This window comes from Lemur catta, chromosome 1, assembly GCF_020740605.2.
Source record: "Lemur catta isolate mLemCat1 chromosome 1, mLemCat1.pri, whole genome shotgun sequence".
Classification (NCBI taxonomy): domain Eukaryota; kingdom Metazoa; phylum Chordata; class Mammalia; order Primates; family Lemuridae; genus Lemur; species Lemur catta.
Window position 1 is genome coordinate 235,343,639 of NC_059128.1, and position 9,656 is coordinate 235,353,294.

Consider the following 9,656-nt stretch of genomic DNA (forward strand, 5'->3'; position numbering starts at 1 on the left):
TGACCCTACACCTTGAAGTTTTCTAGGATAATCAAAATTTTAAGTATTCTGTTCTGTTAGATCATTTGTCCTGATTTCAGGGTACAAAAAAGATGTCATTTTTGTCGTAAAGACTGAAGAGAAAATGATTGCAAAACATGATAAAAAGACACAGAATGTAAGAAAGCCTTATCCCAACCTTTATTTCAAAATATTTATTTGTTATACCAGAAAGAGTTTTGGTGAAAATCTTCAGATTGTCCTCTAAATTTATTTGAAGTTAAATTTGTGTTCTGTCTAATCTTCTCACCATTCTGAGGCTATAAGTAGACACAAAGTAGATACAAATAATGAAGCATATTCTGTAATTAGCTGCCTTGCATAGACCGAATTTAAAAGGGAAAAGTAGATTTTTGGTATTGTAATTTTATTTTAAAAGGATATAGAAAATTCAGCCCTCTATAATGGTAGAGCTGTTTTGTAGCAAGAATTAATCTTAACAAATAAAATCAATCCTCCTTTCCTGGACTCTGTCCCTAACAGAATGTAGACCCCCCTTCCACCCCAAGGGTGAACATTTTTCAGTAGAAATGAACTTCAGATTCTAGTACTAATTGTTACAAATGTCAAGTGGAGAGATTCTGATTTTGTTTTCTTATAACTACTTTAACCATGAAAAGGCTTTTTATGAGAAATTTAGATGAAAAGTAAAACCTCTCCAGTGGCTTGAATGGCTGCGCAGGGCTCGTGCGGAGGTAGCCCCGGCCATGACAGTGGCTTGGCTGAGACTTCATGTTTGCTCTGATTGAAGATCTCGTGACTTGACATGGGGTTGAATTATATTCATTCAAATACTTCCAGAATTCATCTGTGTCCCTGCAGAGAATGGGCAAAAAAGCTTTCAGTGAGAGTCGCATACTGCTTACTTTTTAATTTTACTTTTTTAATTGGAAGAGAGCTTGCTCTGAGTGGGCTTGTCTTCAAATCTGAATGACCACAAGGAGATTTGATAATAAATTTAAACACCTCAGGAGGCACAGCCCACCCACAAGGCAGACAGGTCAGGCTGCTTTTTTCTTCATTGGCTGGATTCAATCCTCTGGCGGCTCAGACATAACTTAAGCATGATTAAACTTTAGAAGAAGCTGCCAGGAAGACTGTGAAATCTTCATGCCTAAAGATCCCTAAAATTAGGAGCGACAACCACTTGGTTCAGATGGTTGATGAAGGCAAAGGTTTGGACTGGATTAGTGATTTCTAAATGCCAGTTTGTGTCCTCTGCCAGACCACCTTGCTTCCACCATTCCTCAGCAAAATGAGAAAAATATGAGCAATAAACATGTTTTTCCATAAGTTAAATCTATTCCATTTTAATTACATACTATATCTGCCGTACAACTTCCTTTGTTTATAGCACCATATTGTTGCTTATTGCTGGAAATTAATTTTCAGATGCCTTAGCTTGGAAAATTAAAATGAAGCAGCCCCACATCAATCCCAATTTCTTTTTTAAAGTTTTAATGGGTTTTGAAAGCCAAAATTCTGGTTACTGCTGGTCTATATAATCTTCATTCAACAAATGTTCATTCAGCTGCCTATTCTTAAGTCATACAAAGGAAAAATAATAACTTTTCCCCACAGGATAATGAAAATAATAAAATCAACTAGTATTCACTGCACACAGCATCATGCTAACTACTTTACATATGTAAATTATTTTATTTAATTCTTGCAACAACCCTAAGACAAAGACACCCAACTAAAAGTGGGGAAGATGGGATTAGGACCAGGTCACTTCTGGCATATGATTCCATAACTAACCCGGTTTTTACCCTCCTAAGAAAACAACTAACGATGTTTCCAGGAAGGTGGTATGGTACCTGGAAAACACTCTAAAGTTACAAATTTGTTGCTTTTTCATGAAACCAAAGCTTGAGTAGTGGGATGGCTAGTCTGTGGTGATGAAACAAACAAACAAACAAGACTGATGTTAGAAGCGCCAGTGGAATTTTCTGATGCATGGAACACCTTCAATCAGTCAGCATTCAGAGTTAATCAGAGACCACTTGTCCAGATGGGCTAATCTTTCAGGCTCAACAGTCCAATCACATCCCCCTTTGTTTCACGTGGTACCTGTTTTCTGCTTCCTGATTCGCACGAGCAATTCTGCATATGCTGGAGAACCAAGTGGTGTGAATAGGAATCTGCAACTAGCTAATGGTGATGGCTAATTATAGAATGGAAAAAAATAATACTTTGCTTTTGATTGAGCCACTTTAATCTTAAGTGTGAATTCAAAGTCAAGGGTAGAAATGTGGTGATATGCCAAAGCCATTTGGAACTACAGTTCTTAAATCACTCAGCCCTAAACTAGGTGAGGTAAGTCATCATTTTGATACTATTTTTCACCAGTAGAGTAAGATGCCCTCCTGGAGATTAAAATCACTTTTTATTCTTTTTATGCGGAAAGAAGAGAGGGATCAGAAAGCAACTTAGGCTTGGGCAAAATAAGGGGAGTTTAAGTTATCAGAATGAGTTCTCCCCTATGGGAGGGGAGTAGGGTATAAGGTCCCCAGAAGATAATCAATTAGCTGTGATATGGACACAAAAAAATCATATGTTGAAGCCCTAATCCCCAATGTGATAGTATTTGGAGATGGGGCTTTTAGTGTCCTTATAAGAAGAGAAAGAGACACCAAAGCTCACCTGCTCACTAAAGACATAATGAGAAGGCAGCCAGCCGTCTTTAAGCCAGGAAGAGGGCCCTCATCAGAGCCTGGCCATGCTGCCACCCTGATCTTGGACTTCCGAGCCTCTAGAACTATGAAAAGATACATCTGTGTTGTTTTAGCCTCCCAGTCTGTGGTATTTTGTATGGCAGCTCGAGCTAATACATCTTTGGGACTGTGAGCAGGTTACTCAGTTGCAACAGAAAGGAGTTGTGACCAGCACTTTTTGTCTGTGGTTTGAAAAAGGAAAAGCACCCTGACCCTAAAATGAGTCTGTGGGGAGGTGAGGGGAGAAAGGTGTGCATTCAAAGGCCCAGTTCTGATCCAGCACACGGACAGCGGCAACCGCAGCAAGTTAGGCAAGGAGTGTCATCTCCGGCCACCCCTGGCACGGAGAGAGCGTCTGGTCTATCACAGAAAGACGAAGGCCAGGCCAGGGTTGGCTCAGCCTGGTGTGAGCAGGTCAGCCTGTGGGGCCAGCTCTCAGCTCAGCCAACAGGCCACAGCAGGACACTGCAGCCATGATGGTAGCAAAGGAAGGACTTCCAGGGCTCTTGACAACTAGATGTGGCTGACTCCTCTCGTGCCCCGGATAGCTGCAGCATGGGCCAATTCAGTGCGACAGGAGCACTCAGAAGGGAGATGACAGATCTAGTGTTCATCTGGCATAGGGAATCCTAAGATAGTTTGCATTTTTTAACTGGAGAAAAAGAGAAGATATGTACCTATATTTTTACCCTTAGTTTATTGAGCTATTACAATAGAAATAAAGAAAAAATGTTTTTTAAATATTAAAATTATCACCTCTGAACTCTGAAGTTGCCTTAGACAGGGTGCACCGCATGATGCTTAAAAGCATGGCCTGATACCTCATCACCTGGCCGGCACCCCAGCCCTGCCTTTTTGCCAGCTATGGGACATTAAGCAAATTCCTTTATCTCCATGTGCCTCACCTGTCAAATGGAAAGGACTTAGAACTGCACCTTGTACAAAATAATTTTTTATTATTATCAGTTTCAACCCCAATATTTTCTAGCACAGATCCCCAAGGCTCAGAAGTAAATACCCCAAGGTCATAGAGTGACTTAGTATCATTACTATTAAGAAGCATGTTAGGGTGACGAACTTACTCAGATTTCCCAGGACTATCCCAGTTTTAGCATTGAAAGTCCTGCACTCTGGCCAAACTGGGATGATCACCTAACAGTGATGAAAGATAAAATCACATGAAGTGGAATCAGCTGAATGAGGCCCTCACCGTGGAAGAGATGTTCATTTGGAAGGAGCAATGTTCCTACTAAAGACATGACTCCAAATGCAGGCGCCTGACATGAGACTCTAAGAACAGTTAAGAAAGCATCTGTCGGGTTGTGTGTGACTATGTAAAGCAAAAGTTCTCTATTTATGTGTTAGTTTGGTGGTCAGGAATTTTCCACACATGCTTTCTACCCTCTGGGGGAATTCCAGCAGTGCAGATGTGGTCTTTATAAACCTGGTCTCATAAGCTGAAAGTCTGTCCTGATATTTACAGAATGGAATTTTGAATAATCATCTAAGATTGCATTTGTAGAGCGTTTATCTCAAAGGAGCTCGATGTTCTTGGCAGTCATTATTTAATTAATCCTCACACTGTCTCTGTGCGACACAGAGCAGGCAGGTGTAATTATCTCTGTTTTGCAGATTACATGACTTCAAATTATGCCTGGTTATAAGGTGCCTTGGAAAGAGATGTTCCACTCTGATAATGGGTTTGATTTTGTTCCCATTCTTTCTAGCAAGTCTTAGACTTGACTTTACTCTGGGGAATCCTAAATGAATATCGTAAATGGTGGTCACCATATTGATAGTGCAGCTCTCTTTGCTTGTCACATGGTATATTTGGTTACTGTGTTGAACAGCTTGTGCCCAACAGGCAGGAAACTCAGCCATGACACGGATCATTAGGTCAGGCCTCCAGAGGTCAGAATCAACACTCATTCTATTCTACGCGCTGAAAATGTTCATGCTATGCCTTTTTATAGACTGCAGAGATCTTTACTGATTGATTAAATAATGGATTAATAAACGAGAAATGTCATAAAACTCAGCCCACACCATTGCCTCAAGAGCTGTAAATCCAAACAGGAAGGAGATAAACGAGAGAATAGAAATTGATTTCCCCATCAGAAGAGATGGGCTGATAAAGGTGGTGATAAGAATAACCAAATAGCAAGAATAGCCCACATGCACTGAATTCTTAGGACACACCAGGACCTATTCTAAACATTTTATATGTTATCAACTCATTGAATCCCCACCAGTAAGGCAGGAATTCATTTTTCAGATAAGGAAACTGAGGCACAGAGACGTTAAATAATTTGCTAAAGATTACACAGCTAACGATTGTCAGAGCTGTGATTTGAACCCAGGCATGTTGGCTTTAGAAACCATGGGCCTAACTGCTATGCTTTAGAGAAAACAAAAATAAAACACTTAATAATCCGGCAATCCCACTTCTGGGTATGTATCCAAAGGAAATTAAATCAGTATCTCAAAGAGATATCTGCATTCCCATGTTTATTGCAGCAGTATTCACGATAGCCAAGATATGCAAACAACCTAAACGTCCATTGATGATGAATGGATAAAGAAAAATACATTATTATTCAGCCTTACAAAACAAGGAAATCCTATCATTTATGACAACATGGATAAACCTGAAGGACATTATGCTAAGTGGAATAAGCCAGACATAGAAAGAAAAATACTGTTTGATCTCACTGACATGGGATAAAAAAGTCAAACTCCCAGAAGCAGAGAGTAGAATGATGGATGTCAGGGGCGGGGCAGGGGGGAGATGGGAAGATGTTGTCAAAGGGTACATTTGGTTAGGCAGGGTGATAAGTTCTGGAGCTCTCACATTCAGCAGGGTGACTATAGTTGATAATACTGAAATTTACTAAATTAATATACATGAAATTTTCTAAAAGAGTAAGTATTCTCATCACCCCCCCACACAAAGGTAACTAACTGTGTGACGTGATGGATATGTCAATTAGCTTGATTGTGGTAACAATTTCACAATGTATTCATATATAAAAACATCACTTTTATGCTGTACATACATACAACTATTTGTCAGTTATACCTCAATAAAGCTGAAAAGACAACCACTTGAAAAAGTAATTTCCTCTTGTTAAATGAAACTCACATCCTGCCTAAATAATAAACCCAACAATCTCCTGTCCTTTGATCCTCACCTGCTCTGCCTTGTGGGGTGTGACTGGCGAGGTGCAAGTTTCATCTAACCAGAGACCAGGAGGAGTGACGATACCGGGTACAGCAGCAGGCTTGGTGATTGAAGGCCTTTTCTGGTTTAACTAACACGTTGTTCAAACTGATTGAAAATCAACATAATTTTTTTTATGCCAGTGCCTCCCAATTTATCATGGTCTGCTCCCAGGGACACAAACTCATCACTTCTCAAGATCACGGCTGGAGCACTTCAGTTTGTCCACCCTGCAAGTCGGGGGAAGGCGGGGTGGGGGAAAGGCAGAGCTGAGGAAAGGTTTTGGAGGAGCTCAGACTAGAAGGAGAAAAGCCTGTTCCATTTTGGAACATATTGCAAACAATTCCAAAGGACAAGAGCTGTCACCCACAGGGCCCGAGGCATACTCCAGGGTCGGGTCATCCCCACAAGCATTTGCAGCTGAGGGTGCAGGGCTTCAGGAGCTCAGTGCATTTACAGATGACGAGCAGTGCAAAAGGTGCATTGTCGAAAGCCGTGGCGTCAGCAGTGGGTCTCCAATTCCACTCAGTAGCCAACTCCAGTCAGTGGATGCTTTTGTGAAACTTTGGAAGTTGCTTCCACTCTGCGGGGGTGGGAACAGTTCAGTACGTTTCCATTTCAGTTTTATCTTTAGAACACAAGCCAACTGAAACCAATATATCCCTTGCCAATTTGGACATGCCTCTTAGGCAGTCAAAAAAAAAAAAAAACCTGAGTGTCCTCAACCCCCAATCTTATTTGAGCTGCCTTTACCTTTGTGATTCTCTCATTGGTCCCCAGATAGCTTGAGCAGGATGCACATAAGCTGCACAAACACCCGTCCTGCCCTGACTGCAAATCTTCGCCTGGACACGGGGCTCCTCCTGCCCTGACAGAGCTCCTCTTCCTCTGGGTCAGACTCCTGAGCCTCGTGTATAGGACTGAGTTCCTTCCAAGCTCTGCCTGCATTCCTGAGTGCAGCGGTTCCTCTAGGGCCCTGAGGCCCCTACCTCTCCCAAGGCCTGGCGTTAAGCCTTCCTTCAGCAGGTGCCTACGTGTGCCAGACGCTGTTGTAGGAACTGGGGACACTGCATCGCACAGGACAAAGTCTTCGCCTCTTACGGGCAAAAGGGAGATGGGCAACGAACAAGTAAACAATAAACGCTCTAATTTCAGGAAGGGAAAACTGCTCTAAAGAAACATGAAGCACGTTGAGGAGACAGAGAGAGAGTGACAGAGATTGCGGAGAGGGGTAGAGCTTAGCCTCAAGCCCTGCCTTGCTGGCAGGGGTCCTATTACCTTAGAAAGAAACATTGCCGTCCCCTGCTACCCCCATTTTTCAGGACTGGCCTAGTGAAAACTAAAAATGTCAAGCTCTTTGTTAAGGAATTAGGAAGAACTTTGAGATGGTGGCAGCAGAGTGTCAGGCAGGCGCAGGGCCCTGCACAGCCGGCGCAGCCCTGACGCTGCCAACGGCCTCCAGGCCTCTGCAGGACCCGCCTTCCTTCCCACCGGGCCCGGCTCCTCCATGGGAAGCCCTACTGCTTCCCTGAGCCCTGCCCCCCTCCCCGCAGCCTCCAGAACCGCAGCCAGGCCACTCCCAGCGCTCATTCCGCTGGAGGACAGGTCCTTGGCAGGTGCCCCGAGTCCCCCTTCCTGTCCCCCCTGGCTGCTGCCGGTGCCTGGCTTCTGCGCCCGCTCCACCCCGCCTGCCGCTCCGCAGTCTTGCTGTCAGCGCAGGACCCCATCCGTGGGCAACACTGATGTCGGTCCGGCTTTGTGTTCAGAACCTCTGGGCATGTTCTTCCAGGCAGCACTTGAGGACAATGCCCAGGGGACCGCCCACGGTGAGAACATGGCTGCAGGGAAAGTAGTGCTCATCAGGGGAATGCTTAGTGGGCCGCTGAAGGCATTTCAGCACCCAGATTTAGACGCCAGGTGCACCCCTCCATCCTGGATGCCACGTGCGTGCAAGGGGAGGGTATAACTGAATATGTGTTTGTCAAATCAGCTTCTGTGACAAGAGAGATAACAGATGTGAGTCAGAGGTGAAAGGAATCAGTCTTGCGAGTAGGATGGAGCGTGGAGCTGAGGCGCGGGGGCACCAGGCTGGGCGAGCTCGCTCCGTGCGTGGGAACGAAGCGCTCGCGCCTGCGCCCCGCTCTCGTGCGTCTGGGGAGAAGGGAACTGATCGCCCCTCTAGGTTAGCAATGAAGAGGATTAAAAATGTGCTTTCGGAATTGTGTGGGGTCTTTTATTTTTCTATGGCCGTAGCAAAGGATATTCATTAACCTGGGCCCATCTTCCCACCACATAAAAAAGAGATTTCTTAATTTTATGAGCTGATACGACAAGCATATTAAGAAAATCCGAGATGATGGCCTATTATTTTGATAAGGGAAAACATGAAAGCATGCCATAGACCCCTACTTTAAAAGAAACCGTTACCCAAGGCATGGTTTCCCTCAGAAAATCAAGACAAGAGCCAGTGGGAAAGTTTAAGCTTGAACCCGGGGCACCGATTCCTCCGCGCAGAGGAAGGTGCTGCGCGTGACGGAGGCCGGACGGGTCGCAGGACGGAGGGAGAGAGCAGTGGGGCTGGTGGCTCTGTGCCCGTCCGCCTGCGGTGCCCTGACTCGGTGTCCTTTCCTTCCCTAGATCCTCCCATTTTCTGTTTCGTTCGGCTTTTGTTTTCTGTATCTTGACCTTGACCTTGACTTCCCTCCGTCTGGTTTTATGCCTTGCTGGATGATGACAGTGCCCTGGGATCCTGCGCTGGTGCTGTTCCCTTGGGCCGGTTCCTTGCAGCCGCCAGACCCATCCAGCTCCACCCCGTGCCCCCTCCTCGCCTCCTGTTAGTCCTGCCTCGCTGGGGCTGTTCCCCTACCTCGGGTTCCGCTGCTACCAGATTTTCAGAGTTCATTGACAAACGTCGCTGAACAAAAGCAGAAAAAGTATTCTCTACCTTCCTGTCTTAAGATAGTGTTTTTCTAAAGTGATGTATTTTTTTTCTGAAGCCTGGATTCTATGAGTACTACATGTAGACATGCCTTGAAAACTGTAGAGTGCTGTGCAAACATTAGCTACTCTGTTCCACCCGAAGGAACCCTTCTGTAATGGCAGGTAGAAATGAAGCTTCCACGGAAGTCCATCTACTCTCTGAGTTTTGGTTTTTCAGAAGGATTATTACAATTCAAACACCATTTAATGTTTGAAAGTTCCACTTATCCATAGTTGTTATCATATCTATCGTATCTTAAGGAATTCTATTCACAGTACTTGCCTGTTGCATGAAATCATAAATTACCCTGGAGTCCTGAGGGTCCCTCGCAGGCAAGGCTGTGTGCTCACTAGAACGTTCAGCCTTCTGGTTAAAAACTTCCCTGGCATCATTTCTACCAGAGATCCTTGTTATACCCAAAGGGAGCTCAGATGCAGGGTTCTCAGGGCACGTACGTAGAGAAACACACCCGTGAACCCTTCATGATATCTACCCAGTACTCTGTTGCAGTGATTTATCAGCAAAAAATTTTTCCAAACCTATTTTCTTATTCTATCTTTATTGAATCAATGTGATACATGATAATATAAGATTTAATTCTAAATCAAGGTTTTATAGGCTCTTTAGTGATGGCATTAATTTGAAATGAGCCTATTTCATCTAAAATGCTTTATATTACTCCCTTGTTATAGTCAATAAC

The 9,656-nt window shown here is 44.1% G+C and overlaps 1 long non-coding RNA gene across 1 annotated transcript; it reads right to left on the bottom strand.

Moving 5' to 3' along the window:
* Positions 1 to 264: 264 nt before the first annotated feature.
* Positions 265 to 6,555, bottom strand: LOC123642200. The gene is made up of 3 exons (XR_006736391.1): positions 6,347 to 6,555; positions 694 to 855; positions 265 to 299 (listed from the first exon to the last, which is right to left on the bottom strand). It is a non-coding gene; the product is annotated as an uncharacterized LOC123642200 (long non-coding RNA).
* Between the last annotated feature and the right edge of the window lie 3,101 nt (positions 6,556 to 9,656).